Raw genomic sequence first — 17,898 nt, forward strand, 5'->3', positions numbered from 1 at the left:
TCCCCCACCTTCCTCAATTTCACTTAGAGGTCATTTTAACAAAAACCTTTCCATGGAAGTTTGTTTCTTCCTCCCTTTCAGAACATTTCAATAATGTGTGAAAACAAGAGTTGTTACACAGCTCCAACTCACAATCGGTTGCAACTTTTTCTGGGTGTGTCTTTTTAATAAACTGTTTAATTTTTCCCCAAACCCTCAACATTTCCTTAATCTCACTTGTACTGATTACCTCATCCACCTTGGCCTCCTCCCCACTAATTTCCTACAATGCTTCCATATATTGCTGCTGCTATAACTACTTCACTTCCTCTATCATCAGGACCCATGATTAAAGTTAAGAAATTTGCCCCCCAAAAATGTTAATAAAGACAAAAATAAAGTGGAAAGCAAAAGTAATTCAATGAAGATGTTTGTATGGCTAAATAAACACCAAACTAAATGAGACCGCCTCGTGTAACTTGTGAAACTGAACATTTGACAGAATATCTAGTGGAGGGTGGCAGAAGTACATGATGCAAATATATGCTCGTGACTTAAAGCAAAAGATCCTAAATGTGACTATTTATATCTCAAATTGCTGGTGAATTAAAGTGCTTATCTATCAAGGTACCAGTGTATATAAGAGGTAAATGACCTTAGGATTTTAGTGTTTGATAATTCCAAAGATCTTCGCTTTTTTTTTTAACAGATCTCACTAACATGAATTTATCTTATCCTTGGGAAAGAAAAAAAATAATTCATAAGACTCATGAAGTCCAGTATACATTCATTAACAAAAAACACATAAAAATAAAACTATTCACCAAACTGATAATGTAGGTACAATAAGGTAATGGAGTATATTATCTCTCCCATCTTAACCTATACTGTATAAGGATTTTTATATGGGATAATATATCCCATTTTATTTTTACTTCCCCCTCTCCCAATGCATTTCTCTTTCTCTTGTCTCAATTTTATTTAACTTTTGTATAATCCCATCCTATTCAAGTAACATCTCTATGCCCTTCATGTATGTCCTTCTTCTAACTCGTCTAATAAAAATACAATTCTTTAGGAAGTACAAGAACTGACCTCCTTATATAAAAGTGTATAGTTTAAGCTTATTGAATGTCTTTTGATTTCTCTTTCATGTATCCTTTCTTATGCTTATCTTAAGTCTTCTATTTGAGAGTTACATCTTCTATTTACCTACGTATCAGGAATGTTTGAAAGTCCTCCATTTAATTGAATATCCATTTCCTACCTGAAAGATCATTGTTACATTGCTAAATGATTCTTGGTTGAAGTCCTAGCTCCTTTGCCCTCTGGAATGTTATATTCAAGAGCCTCTGATCCTTTACTGTAGAAGTTGTTAAATCCTGTGTCATTCTTACTATGGCTGTCCAATATTTCAATTATTTCTTTTTCGCTATTTCCAATATTTTCTCCTTAATATGGGAGTTCTGGAATTTGAGTGTAATATTTCTTGGAGATATCCTTTTGGAACTTTTTCAGGAGGTGATCAATGAATTATTTCCCTTTCTATTTTACCCTATGACTCTAGAATATCAGGGCAGTTTACTTGATAATTTTGTGCTTTTATCTTTATGTATTTTTTAAATTTTATTTTTACTCCAAATTTTACAAAACCAAGTAAAACAATCATTTCCATATATAACAAAAAAGAAGATTATATATAAATGAAATCACAAATCTCTTATATATTTAGGTTACTTTTCTTTCCACCTGTGTAATAAATCTTATCCACAAGTGTACGAAACCCTCCCAAACATCCCTGAATCACAGAACTTAGTATTCAGGTGATCAAAATATTTGTATAAATTGTATTTCAAGTTTTCATCTCCCAGTTGATTTTCTGAAGGTAGCATTCATAGTTTATCCTTCCATAATTTTGTTTCTGCATATTATAATCTCTTTGTTCAACACAATTCATTGTCCATGAGGAGAGGGCAGGAGATAGCGTAAAAAGACACTAAAGAAGAATAAGAGGGGAATAAGAAAAGAGGGGGGAGAAATGGAAGTACAATAAGGGAGAGGATCAGGGGAACTAATTATAAACAAAACACTGGTATAGAAGGAAAGAAGAAAGGGCCAGACAAGGAGAAAGAATCAAAATGTCTGGGAATACAGTAGATGATAATTATAATTCTGAATACGAATGGGATTAACTCACACATAAAAAGGAAGCAAATAGCAGAATGCCAAAATCCTACCATATGTTGTCTACAAGAAACACACATGAGACAGGTGGACTTACATACAGTAAAAATGAAAGGTTGGAGCAAAATCTATTGGGCTTCAGCAGAGAAAAAGAAGCAGGAGTTGCAATCATTATTTCTGACAGAATCAAAGTAAAAACAGATCTTGTTAAACAATAAAGAAATATCAGTACTCAACATGTATGCACCAAATGGCATAACATCCAAATTTCTAAAGGAGAAGCTAGTGGAGCTCAAGGACAAAATAGATAGCAAAACTATTCTAGTGGGTGACCTCAAACTTCCCCTATCAGATCTAGATAAAGCATACCAAAAAATAAATAAGAAAGACATAAGAAAGGTGAATGAAATCATAGAAAAATTAGAATTAAGAGATATATGGAGAAAAATAAATAGGGACAAAAAGGAATACATCTATTTAGCAGCACATGGAACATTCACAAAGATGGACCATGTACTAGGGCATAGAAACATGGCAAAGAATTGCAAAAAAAGCAGAAATAATAGATGCAAGTTTTTCAGATCATAATGCAATAAAAGTAGTTATTAGCAAGGATACTTGGAGAGGCAAAACAAAAACTAATTGGAAATTAAATAATATGATTCTCCAAAATAATTTAGTGAAAGAACAAATCACAGAAACAATTAATAATTTCATTGAAGACAATGACAATGATGACACTTCTTACCCAAAGCTATAGGATACAGCCAAAGCAGCTCTAAGGGGAAAATTTATATCATTGAGTGCATATATTCACAACTTAGGGAAGGCAGAGGTTAATGAATTGGGCATGCAACTTAAAAAAATGTAAAGGGAACAAATTAAAAATCCCCAGAAGAAAACTAAATTAGAAATACTAAGAATCAAAGGAGAAATTAATAAAATCAAAAGAAAAGGAACTATTGAATTAATAAATAAGACTAGAAGTTGGTATTTTGAAAAAAACAGATAAAATAGACAAAGTACTGGTCAATCTAATAAACAAAAGTAAAGAAGAAAACAAAATTAACAGTATCAAAGATGAAAAGGGAGACCTCACCTCTAATGAAGAGGAAATTAAGGTAATCATTGAAAACTATTTTGCCCAATTATACAGCAATAAATATAGCAATCTAGGTGATATGGATGAATATTTAAAAATATAAATTGCCTAGATTACAGATAGAAGAAATAGAATATTTAAATAATCCCATATCAGAAAAAGAAATTGAAAAAGCCATCAAAAAACTCCCTAAGAAAAAGTCACCAGGGCCTGATGGATTCACAAGTGAATTCTATAAAACTTTCAAAGAACAACTAATCCCAAAACTATACAAATTTTTGACATAATAAGCAAAGAAGGAGTCCTCCCAAATTCCTTTTAGGACTGAATCAAAAGCAAGACCAACCAATAACAGAGAAAAATCTACGGACCCATCTCCTTAATGAATATAGATGCAAAAATCTTAAATAGAGTATTATCAAAAAGACTCCAGGAAGTGATGAAGAGGTTTATTTGTCATGATCAGGTGGGATTTGTACCAGGAATGCAAGGATTATTCAACATTAGGAATACCATCCACATAATTGATGATATCAACAAGCTAACAAACAAAAATCACATGATTATCTCAATAGATGCTGAAAAAGCCTTTGACAAAATACAGCACCCATTCCTATTGAAAACACTAGAAAGTATAGGAATAGAAGGACCTTTCTTAAAAATAATAAACAGTATATATCAAAATATATACTGAGCTGGGTGGCTCAGTGGATTGAGAGCCAGGCCTAGAGACTGGAGGTCCTAGGTTCAAGTCCGGCTTCGGACACTTCCAGCTGTGTGACCTTGGGCAAGTCACTTGACCCCTATTGCCCACCCTTACCACTCCTGGGCCAAGGACGGTCCCTAGCCCGGATGAAAAAGGAGGAGGGTTGGGCATGGGGCTAGCAACCCCACCCTGTAAAAACTACATCTGCTAAAGAAACTGCAACCTAAAGTAGGGGCAGCTGGGCTAGCTCAGTGGATTGAGAGCCAGGCCTAGAGACGAAAGGTCCTAGGTTCAAACCCGGGCTCAGACACTTCCCAGCTGGGTGACCCTGAGTGACTGTGTGACCCATTGCCTACTGGTTGTGGCCCTATGCTCCTAGAATGGAGTCCCAGGATAAAAAAATATCAAAAACCATCAACAAGCATCATATGGAACAGGGATAAATTAGAAGCCTTCCCAATAAGATCAGGCATGAAATAAGGATGCCTATTATCACCTCAATTTAACATTGTACTAGAAAGACTAGCAGTAGCAATTAGAAAAGAAAAAGAAATTGAAAGTATTAAAATAAATAATGAGGAGACTAAGCTATCACTCTTTGCAGATGATATGATGGTCTACTTAAAAAATGCTAGAGAATCAATTAAAAAGCTAGTAGAAATAATCAACAAATTTAGCAAAGTTGCAGGATACACAATAAATGCACATAAATCATCAGCATGTCTATGTATTTCCAACACATCACAGCAGGAAGAGGTAGAAAGAGAAATATCATTTAAAATTACCCTAGACAATATAAAATATTTAGGAATCAATCTACCAAAACAAACACAGGAATTATACGAACACAACTACTTTAAATACTTTCCAAACAATTAAAACTATATCAAAACAATTGGAAAAATTTTGATTGCTCATGGGTAGGATGAGCTAACATAATAAAAATGACCATTCTACCCAAATTAATTTATGTAATTATTGCCATACCTATAAAATACCAAGAAACTTTTTTTTACAGAATTAGGAAAAACTGTAACAAAGTTCATTTGGAAGAACAAAAGATCAAGCATATCAAGGGAAATAAAAAAAAACTGTGAAGGAAAGTGGATGTCATAAGAGAATTTAGGCAGGGATGTTATAAGGGGATTAAGGTAGGGGTAGTATGCTGGTTATAATATGGGATAGGCTAGAGGTAATATGAATAGGGATAAGGCATGGTGGATAGGGGTTTGTGGATCCCTAAGGCAGTAAGTATATAAGGAGAGTAGAATAGTGAAGGTGGTAGATTGAGGTGGTAGGAGAAGTAAGGGAATGACTAAGTTTAGGGAATATAAAGACGGAGGTATAAAGAGTTGTAAGGGCAGACAGCTACAGCCTGAGAGACACAGACTGGGACACAGGTTTGAGACAGAGACACTAAGGGAAACTGACTGAGCCCTTTAAGTAGACAGGGCACTTCTACAGACAAAAGTTAGGGCTGGCCAAGAATGGCTTGAAACTGACTAGAGGGTTTCTAGTCAGTTTCTCAGGTTCACAAAGGAATAGTTCAGAGGAAGTATTAAGATTGCACTTCCTCCAAGATGGACACCTGCAATTCCCTTCATGACCCAGGAACAATGTTATTCCTTTCTCAACCCCTTCTCCCTCTCTTATAAATCCACTAATGAACTAGCCAAAGTTTTGATTAAGTGATAAACAGGGTTTTTTTAATTTTTAGGGTTGATTGGATGAGATGGAGGGGTACAAGGTAACTCTAATAGCCGCCTAGGGAAAGCTTCAGGTGGGGGAGGGAGAAAGGAATGTGAGACTGAGATAGGATCTGCCTAACTCACCCCCAAAGGATTTTGTAGAGTATATGATTAGGAAAGATGGATACAATGATTCAAGAGATAATTCGTAACAAGGGTAAGCCCTATTTGACTACAGGGAAACTATGTCTACCAAGTTTGAAAGCTAAACCCCAGATCCACCCTCCTTTTCAAAACCCCAAGAAATTTAGGAAGGGAAAATGATGATTGGGAATAAGGGAGGTTAGGGAGATCTAAAGGAAATAGTTAAAATAATAAATTTTAAGAGAAAAGCTGCAGAATGTAGACCAGGTATTTAGTCTAAAGAACAGAACTCAATTGACCCTTCTATTCTCCACTAGTCCCCCAGATCAACTGACTCACCTCAGGATTCTAAACCCTTTTCCAACTATCTGAAACTCTCCAGTAAGGCTTTGCAGGGGTGATATGCACCTTATTTGCAGTACACCTAGCAATACCAGATATTAAACTATAAACTATAAACTATACTATAAAGTAGCAGTCATCAAAATGATATCGTAACGGCTAAGAAGCAGAAGGGAGGATCAGTGGAATAGACTTGGGGTAAATGACATCAGCAAGACTCTCTATGATAAATACAAAGAGCTCAACTTTTGGGACAAAAGTCCACCATTCAACAAAAACTGCTGGGAAAATTAGAAAACAATATGGGAGAGATTAGGTTTAGTCATCATCTCACACCTTACAACAAGATAAATTCAGAATGGGTGAATGACTTGAATATAAAGAGTGTAACTATAAGTAAATAGGCAAACCAGAATAGTGTACTTTTCAGATCTCTGAGAAAGGAAAAAATTTAAAACCAATAAAGTATTAGAAAAAATTACAAAATGTAAAATAAATAATTTCAATTACAATAAATTAAAAAGGTTTTGTACAAACAAAAACAATGCAACCAAAATCAGAAGGGAAACAACAAACTGGGAAAAAATCTTTATAACAAAAAACTCTGAGAGAGGTCTAATTACTCAAATATATAAGGAGCTAAATCAATTGTACAAAAAATCAAGTCATTCCCCAATCGATAAATGGGCAAAGGATGTGAACAGGCAATTTTCAGATAAAGAAATCAAAACTATCCATAAGCACATGAGAAAGTGTTCTAAATCTCTAATAAATAGAGAAATGCAAATCAAACAACTCTGAGGTATCACCACACACCTAGCAGATTGTCTAAAATGATTAGAGGGGAGAGTAATAAAAGTTGGAGGAGATGTGGCAAAATTGGGACATTAATGCACTGCTGGTGGAGTTTTGAATTGATTCAACCATTCTGAATGGCAGTTTGGAACTATGCCCAAAGAGCGCTAAAAGATTGCCTGCCCTTTGATCCAGCCATACCATTGCTGAGTTTGTACCCCAAAGAGATCATAGGGAAAAAGACATGTACAAAAATAGTTATAGCCATGCTCTTTGTGTTAGAAAAAACCTGGAAAAAAAGGCTATGCCCATCAATTGGGGAATGGCTGAACAAATTGTGGTATCTGTTGGTAATAGAATACTACTGTGCTCAAAGGAATAAAGAACTGGAGAAATTCTATGTGAACTGGAACAACCTCCAGGAATTGGTGCAGAGTGAAAGGAGCAGCACCAGAAGAATGTTGTACATAGAGAGGGATACACTGTGGTAAAATCGAATGTAATAGACTTCTGTACTAGCAGCAATGCAATGACCCAGGACAATTCTGTGGGATTTATGGAAAAGAATGCTACCCACATTCAGAGGAAGAACTAAAGGAGTGGAAACATAGAAGAAAAGCAACTGCTTGAACACCTCGGTTGATGTGGAGATGATTTGGGAAGTAAACTCTAATATGGAAATAGGTCTTAATCAATGACAGATGAAGAAACCAGTGGAAATGTGAGTTGGCTAAGGGAGTGGTGAGTTTGGGGCAGGGAGATAGTAAAAACATGAATCATAGAACCATGGAAAAATTTTTTCTAAAAAAATTAAATTAAAAAATATTGCTTTTTATATTTCTTTTTAAATTTCCTTCCTTTCTTCCTTTCCAGATATAGGAAAATGTCATTGTTTATTGATTTATGTGTAACAAGAATTCAATGGTTTGAAATTTTTACTTTATTTCTTTTTTCTTTATTTTTCCCAATCATCAAAAAATTTTTCTTTGTCTTGTAGGTCCCCCTCTTATTGAAAAAAATTTATTTATACCAAAACAATTTTTTCCAACAAATATATACTCAAGCAAAACAAATCTCCACTTCATGGTATCTAAAAATGTATGTTTCAAACTTTACCTGATTCCATCATGACTCTGTCAGGAGTTGAATGTCATATTTTCCATATGTTCTTTTACATTATGGTCAGATATTATATTGGTCATAGTATTTAGGACTTTGAAAATTGCTTGGTTTACAATAATTTCTCCATATATTATAGTCTAAGTTCCATTTACTTCAGTCATATATAAGTTAATGCAAGTTTTATCATGTTTCTCTGAAAATGTCTACTTCATTTCTCAAAACAAAACAGTATTCCATTACATTCATGCCATGTCCTCTACCTCACCCCTACCAACCACCCTATATCATTTGTGTTCTTTTATAACTTACTTTGGACTATTCTCATTTCAACAGCTAACTATCCATGTTCCAGTCTTGGAGAAGATAAAACCTTCAATCATTCCTTATCTGCTGGGTTATTTTTCTAATGCCTATACATTGTATAATATCTTTCATCCTTATTCCATTTCCTCAAACTATGATACTGTTTACTTCATATCTTTTACTGCTTAACTTCTGGAAAGTCATAAATACTCACTTCCTCATTAAACAGAATTTTGATCCCTTGTCCTTACATTTTCATTCCAATAATTCTAACAAAACTACTTTCAAGATGGATTGCAATGATGAACTAATTTGTAATTTAGATTTCTTTTACCTCAATTCTTACTGTTTTATATTTTAATTTATTTATTTAAATATAAATAATTTAATTTTAATATTATTCAATTCTCCCTGATGAAGATTTTCTCATCTTTTGGTTTTCATTCATCCCTTCTCTATCTTTTGAAATGAACCTACCTGATCCTTTCCAATCTTTTTTGTTGTTGATTCTTTCTTCTTCTTGCCCAAGTATGGCTTTGCTTCAGGGGTCTCTTCTAGGCTCATTTCTTTCTTTAAACTAACATCATGGGGAGTTACATCTGCTTCGTTAAACTTAATTATTGCTATTCAACTGAAGCATACATATAAATACGTAAAATATATATTCTGAACTCAAGTTTGGTATCACCAACTATTTGTTGTTCATCTCTACTTTTCTCCTATCTGGCATTCAATATCCTAAACTAATTAACTCCAAAGAGACATTTTATTCTGTGCTGGCCAAGCAAACATTTAGATTAGTGATCATACATACCTGAACACATTCTTTCTTAATCTCTCTCTCAGAATCTTTTCCTTGATGGTAATTTGAGTATTATTTTTTTATTAAAAGTTCCATAATCATCACAATTATTAGTAATTTGTCTTTCCTCAAATTACCTCATACAAATCTGTTGAGATATATAACTTACAGAATGTTATAAAGAATATACTTATAAATTCTACCTATTAACATAGCTCTTTGTGAGCTAGAACAACATTTTGTAGAAGGCAAAGGATGCCTCATTGTCTTATTATCTTCCACATCTAGTGTAATGTATTTCACTAAATACAGACTTAATAAATATTGAATGAGTGAATTCAAATTCAAAGTATAAGTAGTAATTCAAAATGATAATTATAATACATGATTCTTATCCTGGACTTATTCTAATGTGACTTTATTAAACAGTTTGAGGAGGTCACATTTAAATACTTTAATATATAATCTACTAATATTCATACATATATATGCATGTTAAAGTTTTAAACATTTAGTAATAAACAAATATGTATATTTTGCATATTTAAAAGGCAATTATATATGTGGTTATTATGTATAATTATTCATTAAAATAAATGAAATGTGGGTATTAATGTTTGCAGCACTAGTTATTCAGTGGAGAATTTTTAGCTGACTGGTTCTGTTTTCCCATTTATCTTTGTATGAGAACATTTCATTCAGAACTTTAAAACTCTAGCTTTATAACCCAACAGATGCTCTTCACTTTGCTTAATGTTTTATTTCATGCTCTATATTCATCATACTTACTGAATCTTAGCTCCATATCATATTCTTGAGGAACATCTGCTGTTAATTCTTTTCATGTTCAAAATGTACTAATTTGTTTTGGGGAAAGCATTTCTCTTGTAATACTCTGAATTTTAGTGTTCATTAGAAACTTGAACACTGGAAAATTGCATTCATGATTAACCTCAGCAAAACTTTGGCATGACTTTTAGGATAAATTTAAATATTCTTTATCCTTTACCTTATATACTGATTCTTGCATCAGTATATTACATTCTTTATTTATCCAATAAAGAAAGTGAGAATTAGAGGAAAGTAAGAATTAGAGAAAATGTCTCAAATTTATATAACTATTAACTTTCTATTATAAAAGCAAATCTGATGAGAAATAAGATCAAGGAGGAAGTGTAAATGGTAAGAATCAGATCAAGCTCCATGTATCAGCTATTCAAAACATGCAAAAATGAAATACACGATTTGAAATTAAAAGGTTTAGAGACAAAAGAAATTCAAGTAAGGTAATTCCAATTATAAAGAGAAAGAGAAAAGTAAAGGCAAAGTTCAGTGTTCTACCTTTCTCCCTTCTCTCCACTTCCCTAATACTCTATTCCCATTCTTATTTTCTTTAGTATTGAGGTTTCTTTACTAAGGTCTTTCTCTCCCATCTCTGAGACACACATAATAACTTGGGTGGTTTACTCATTTCCAGCCATGTCCAACTCTTTGTAAACATCATTTGAATTTTTTTGGGGAAAGTTATTTAAGTGGTTTGTCATTTCTTTCTATGCCTTAATTTACAGATGAAGAACTGAGGCAAAAGGGATTGAGTGACCTACTTAGGATCACACAGCTAGTGTCTGAAGCCAAATTTGAATGGAGAAAGATGTCTTCCTGACTCTAAGCCCAGCATTCTGTCCATTGTGTGATATAGTTTCCCACATATTTACAAGTTCCCCACATGCCATACCACCTAAGGAAAAGAAATGGCTTTGGGCTAAGGGTTCTACATAGCAACTACTTAAGAGATGCAGAATCTAGAGAAATTTGGCAGTAAAGCAGGAGGGACAAATCTTTCTGGACTCACTAAGTAGAATTACTCCTCAGAGGAAACCGACCCAGAGCCCTTCATTCTTGATCAAGGGAAAAGTTCAGAAATTAAGATTTAATAGGGTTTAAACAACAGAGGAGAAACTGAGCGAATAAGGAAGCAGGGTGAAGGGGGAAGCAGACCATGAAAAACAATGTTTTTAATATTAATCGACACAAAGATTTTTGGAAAAAAAAAAGAAAAATTCTTTTTATAATTAAAAACATGAACCTCAAAGAGATCTGAATATCTAAAAGAACTTGAGAATAGTTGAAATACTTTTAAAAGATGAAGAAAGGAATAAGGTATGAAACCAGAGCTTTTGAAAAGTAAATACCAATAAGAAAAAGTGGAAATTCTATACATTGAAAATAGAACAATAAATAAAAATAATTTAATGATAAAACAAAAACCTAAAATATAAAAGACTATAAAATTAAAAGAACACATTCATTTGAACTTCATCTTTATTATTTTTCTTCATAAAAGAAATGGTGGTAGAGAAAAATAAGTATTACAATAATATTTAATGAAAATGTATATGACAACTACAACTATAAATTTGACACACACATAAGAGGAAAAAGAGTCACAGAATAGTTCAGAAAAGAAAATGCGAAATTTGTTTCATGCACAAAACATATTTAAAATGCAACAAACCAGGACACTCCTGAAGGACTTATGAGAAAGAATGTTAATCACATTGAAAGATAGAACTATGGAAATAGAAATGCAAAAGAAAAACTTATGGCATCACTTATCACATGCATATATGAATATGTGATTTGGGGTTTAGGCTTCATTTTTTTAATTAATTAATTAATTAATTAATTAGTTAATTATTTAAGAATATTTTCCCATGGTTACATGATTTATGTTCTTTCCCTCCCCTCTTCCCACCTTTCACCCTGAGCTAACAGGCAATTCCACTGGGTTATACATGTATCATTGTTTAAAACCTATTTCCATGTTATTCATATTTGCAATACAGTGATCACTTAAAGTCAAACTCCCCAATCATATTTACCCATTGAACCATGTGATCAATCATATGTTTTTCTTCTACTTTTCTACTCCCAGAGGTCTTTCTCATAAATCTCTCTGAATTGTTCTGGATCATTGCATTGCTACTAGTAGAAAAGTCCACTATATTTGATTGTGCCATAACATATCATTTTCTATGTGCAATGTTCTCCTTTTTCTACTCCTTTTGTTCTGCTTCAATTCTTGGAGGTCTTTCCAGTTCACATGAAATTCCTCCAGTTCATCATTCCTTTCATCACAACAATATTCCATCACCATCAGATATCACGATTTCTTCAGCCATTCCCCAATCAATGGATATGGGGTTTAGGATTTAAAAGATTGCACTATAACAAAAATAAATAATATGGAAATAAGTGTCAAGTGATAACATTTGTACAACCCAGTGGAATTGTTGTCAGCTCTGGGAGTCGGGAGGGAAGAGGAGAGGGAAAGAAAATGAATCATGTAAACATGGAAAAATATTTTAAAATTTAAAAATGAAAACACAACTCTAGATTTTAAATAAATTTAATTATTTTTAAATTAAATTATAAATATTCATGCATTATTAAAAGTAGATTTGGGAATAAAATTAGTCATACATAACTGAATCCAAATTGGATCCAAAAAAGTAGTAGTAATCGTGGTCAAAGATAATGTTTTATTAAGATAGATGATGTTAAAAATAAGCATAACTAAGAAGATAAACAGGGAAAATATATAATGGTTAAAGGAACCACAGATAATGAAACTTTTTAATATAAACTATGTAAGAATTGAATAGATAGAAGAGAATCTAAGTAATTAAGGAAAATCTAACTTAAATAGAAAAAAGTGAGGACAGAAAGTAGTAACTGGAATTTTTAACATGCTTTTTCCATACAGAGAAATGTGATAGGAGGATGTATAAAAAGATATTAATAATCTAAATATATTTGAAAATATTATCTAATAGGTCCTTGGTAATTATTGAGTGGAATGTTAATGAACATATATATTTTTTTGCATCAGAAAACACCTTTAAAAATTTGATGGTAACTTAAAATCATATATAGTTGGGATAAATTATGAATGTTATTCAAATGTCTTTACAATATTACTGAATTAAAGTATAATGATAAAAGACATAAAAAAGATAATTCACTTCAAGAGGAATCCTAACACTCTGGAAAGTAGAAGTAATTAAATGAATCTAGTTGACCCAGCACAGGAGAAAGAAATTATGACTCTTCCTTTCAAAAGTACATTTGTGTGTTTGGAGCCTGGTACTAATGAAGGGAGGAGGATATAAAAGTAAATGAAAAAACTGGATGAAAAAATGGAAGGAGAATAAATATACTAAAAGATAAATTAGCAAGCTATACCCAAAATATGTAATATCTGAAAACTTGAAAGCGACAAACAGAAATCAATAATTCATGACATAGGAACAAAACTTAAAAAATGAACAAACAAAAAAGTGACAACATAAAAATAAAAACAAAAAAGAAATATAAACAGGAGATAATTTGAGAATCATAATAATCCTTAAAAAATATTGGGCACTATACAAGGAGTTAAATAAATTGTGTAAAAAATCAAGCCATTCCCCAATTGATAAATGGGCAAGAGACATGAATAGCCAATTTTCAGGTAAAGAAATCAAAAGTATCAATAACCACATGAGAAAGTGTTCTAAATCTCTAATAATTAGAGAAATGCAAATCAAAACAACTCTGAGGTACCACCTCACACCTAGCAGATTAGCTAAAATGAAAGAAGGGGAGAGCAATGAATGCTGGAGGGGATGTGGCCAAATTTGTACATTAATGCATTGCTGGTGGAGTTGTGAAGTGATCCAACCATTCTGGCTGGCAATTTGGAACTATGCTCAAAGGGCTATAAAAAATTCCTACCCTTTGATCCAGCCATACCATTGTTGGGTATGTACCCCAAAGAGATCATAAATAGACTTGTATGAAAATATTTATAGCCGTGCTTTTTTTGGTGGCAAAAAACTGGAAAACAAGGGTATGCCCTTCAATTGGGGAATGGCTGAACAAATTGTGGTATATGTTGGTGATGGAATACTATTGTTTAATTATATAAAAAATACACAAATATTTAATATTAGGAAATGTATAAATACAATAACTAATCTTAATAAAAACCCTCTTAACTTCCCTTTAGGGAAAATGAGTAAAAGAATCATAGAGCTTAGAACATTTAAAAGTAAATTTTCCTTAAAATTAGTATTGAACACCCCCCTCCCAATTACATATCTTTTGGAAAAACTTGGGAATATTTTAACCTGACCCCTTCCATACAAGTGTCCATTAAGATGTTATATCTAATTAAATTACAAAAATATTAAATTTTAAAGAATTTAAAGTGATCAGAAAAAGGTGCCAGGAAGCAGAATGTCAGTTTAGGAAAGATTATAGAAAATAAATGTATCAAAATATCTAAATAGATTTAAAACCATAATGACAATATCTTTTAAATTACCATAAGAAGTAGCTAAAATGATCAATGTGTCAAAAATATTAAATGATATTTGTGAAAAAAAACATGTGAATGAAAAATTCTAAATTAAAAGGCTTTCTTTTCTGCTACTCTTAGGCCAATGAAGTAGTATTGAGCTCTTTTACCTATCATCTACTTTCAGGTTTGGATATAAAACTCTGTCCAATTCTGCTTACTTAGCTAAGCACTAGTGAATTTTTATATTCAGTGAAAAGCAGTTCTCTTAAACTCTAGATATGCAAAGCACTTCAAGTAACAGTTTAGGGCATTGAAGATAGCTAGCTGTAGATAAAGAGGTCAATAAAGTAAAATGTAATCAAGCATATTTAAGGTTTGTCTTCTCTCAAACAGTAGATGGTTATGGAGATCAGTTATCTTTTTTATCTTATTGAGTTTTTAAGATAGGAGATTTTCTTTTGTCTAAGCAGCTTTCAGCACCAGAGATTTCCTTCAATTAGATCCTTTCCTCAAATGATTATCTCTTGTCATCTGATTTCAGTAGAAGGTGGCTCAAAGAAGATGCTACTATTGTTTGCTGTCTCTACTCTACTTTTCAGCTTCTGTTGATTTCTCAAACCTATTTATCTCTTCATTTTTTGCTGTTTTTTTAAACCCATACCTTTGCCTTATAATTGTGTGTATTCATTCTAAGGCAGAAGTGAGGTAACAGTTAGACAATGAGGGTTAAGTGATTTGCCTAGGGTCACATAGCTAAGAAATGTCTGAGGCCAGATTTGAACCTAGGACCCTCCCACCACTAGGCCTGGCTCTCAATCCCCTGTGCCTCCCAGCTACAACTTAGTTTCTTAGCTTTTGAGTATAATTGTTCTCAATTTGGGTATAAATGTTCTCATTTCTAGTTAGTAATCCCATGGCCTCACATGTCTTTCCTGCCTTAAGAATTTCTTAGGCAACATGGCCCAACTCTACCTTTTGTTGAGAAACCCAAATGCCACACTGCATCAATGATTATACAGTCAGTATATAACTGACCTATAATTATGAAATAGTTCTTTGATTAAATTTCCCAGCAATAAATTTCCTAAATATCTGGAGAAAAAGAAAAACAAATGTTAAGTACTTGTAGGGCAAAATGTCTTAACCATCCTTAACAACATTCATCACTTTTGCTTCTGAGATAGATTCGACAATGATTCTTTCAGAATTGCCATTCCCTCTAATGAACAACTTTTATCCAAGGAACTGTTGTTTTTTTTCCAGAAATCTCTGGGCATCTTCACAAGTTATTTGTCTCTTCTTTTTTCTGCTCCTCTAACTCCCTTTCCTCTCAAAGAATTGTCCCTTTTTTCACATTTTAATAAACAGCAGTAGATTGGAGGGAGCCAAGATGGTGAAATAGGAAGGACAACATGAGGACAGAGTGAAGCAACTCTTCTACAGAAAACAACTTGGAAAGCAGGCAGAGAGGGTCTACTTCACTAGGGAGAGAATGGAACACAGATGGCAAGAAAAACCACACAAAAGAGTATAGGCATAAGGCAGCAGCAAGCCATCCACACACCAATACTGATCCATGCTCTGATCCTTGGCCCAAGCCAACTTGGAAACCCTAGGACTGCCTAAGCCAACATTAAAGCACTCCAGATCTTCTTCTTGAAGTTCTAAGCCCTAGAAGCCTACAGGGAGGTCCCAAAGTTTATCACAGCACAGTTCACTTTTTACCTAGCTGGTGTAAGCCCAGAGTTGGCTTCCAGTCCCTACCCAAGTTGTCAGTGAAGACCGACCACTCAGCGCAACCACAGTGCAAGGTAGTCCATGGTATACCTAAGTGGTGCTAGCCTAAGAGAAGGCCAAGAGCCCTGTTCAAGCCTGAAGTGAAGCACAAAGCCCTGGGAAAAACAATGTATGGGGAACATCATCACATTAAGCCTAGAATGTAGCCAGAGTAAAGGCCCAAACATGAAATGAGGCACTGAGACCCTGCACAAGGTAGTTAATAGTGTTCTGAGACTTGTAAACTATCAGCAGTTACTAGAGATTAAATCAGCAGGGGGAAATGGTATTTTTTAAAAATTATAAAAGCTGATATTATGAGGATAACTAATATTTTATTTAGGCCCATGTTGGTAGAATAAAATTGACCACACACCTGTTAAAATTTCAACTTGCTGCCTCAGCCATTACGTACCGTACCTTATCTAACCTTTTTTATGTCCCCCCCCAAGGGTGCACTCAGGTAGCAAAGAGACCTCCTCCAATGACCACGGAGTCTTATATCATTCTTTTACATCATCACACTTCCTGTCTGCCTCCATTTTTACAAGAGGAATCATGGGAAATGTAGTTTCCGAAGTCCCCAAAACATCCACAGGAAGTTTGTTATATATCTACATATCTTAAGGCTCAAATGAGCCCCAAATACCTCTAAATGAAATCCCAGAACTTATTTAAATAACACAGAGATTACTTTCAGAACTCCATGCCCATATACCATCTAACCACATTAGGATAACTGAAACTTGCAGAAACCCAAAATTAAAGATGAGTGTAGCAAGAAGGAAATATTAAAGTTTAACTGAGTGCTCAGAGGCCACCTTTTAGATAAAAATAAAGGTCTGGAAAAAAGAACAAACAACAATAACTCATAGAAGCATAGAAAATTATTATGTAGACAAAGAAGAGCAAGGTACAGACTTAGAAGGGGATAGTGAGAACAGAGTAGCCACATGCAAAATTACAAAGAAAAATGTGAATTGGTCTTAGGCTATAGGAGAGCTCAAAAAGGAATGCAAAAATTAAATAAGAGTGGCAGAAGAAAAATGGAGAAGAGAAATGAATGTAATGGAAGAAGGAAATACTTTTAAAAAACAGAATTGGCCAACATTCTTTAAAATTTTTAATTAGGGAATAAGAGACAATCTATATGGATTATTGGACTACCTTAAAGACATGATAAAAAAAAGTCTAGAAAATATATAACAAGAAATTATCAAAGAAACCTTCCCTGTAAGAATTAAAATTTAGTTATTATAGCTATATATTAAACTATGTGGCCGCCAGGAATCAACAATTCCGGTTGATTCCGTAATTAATCAGACCCAAGTCAGTATCGGGTTGAGGAGTTTATTTACAATCAGGAAGGTAAGTAGGGATAAAGAGAAAAGGGAGGTTAGAAGTCTAAATAATTGAAGCTGTAAGCCACAAGGCCCAACAGCCGGATAGGCAGAGTTTAGAATTGGCCCAGCTAGGCCAAGGAAGCCAGCCTAACTTACCCACGTGACAATACAGGAGTGTAAGCTGTCTGTGGTCTCAGGAGATGCTTCTTCCTCCAGTTCCAGACGGCAACTGCCCCCACAGGAAGTTCACTCACTTACTTAAAGAGAT

The sequence above is a fragment of the Gracilinanus agilis genome, chromosome 6, assembly GCF_016433145.1.
Source record: "Gracilinanus agilis isolate LMUSP501 chromosome 6, AgileGrace, whole genome shotgun sequence".
Classification (NCBI taxonomy): domain Eukaryota; kingdom Metazoa; phylum Chordata; class Mammalia; order Didelphimorphia; family Didelphidae; genus Gracilinanus; species Gracilinanus agilis.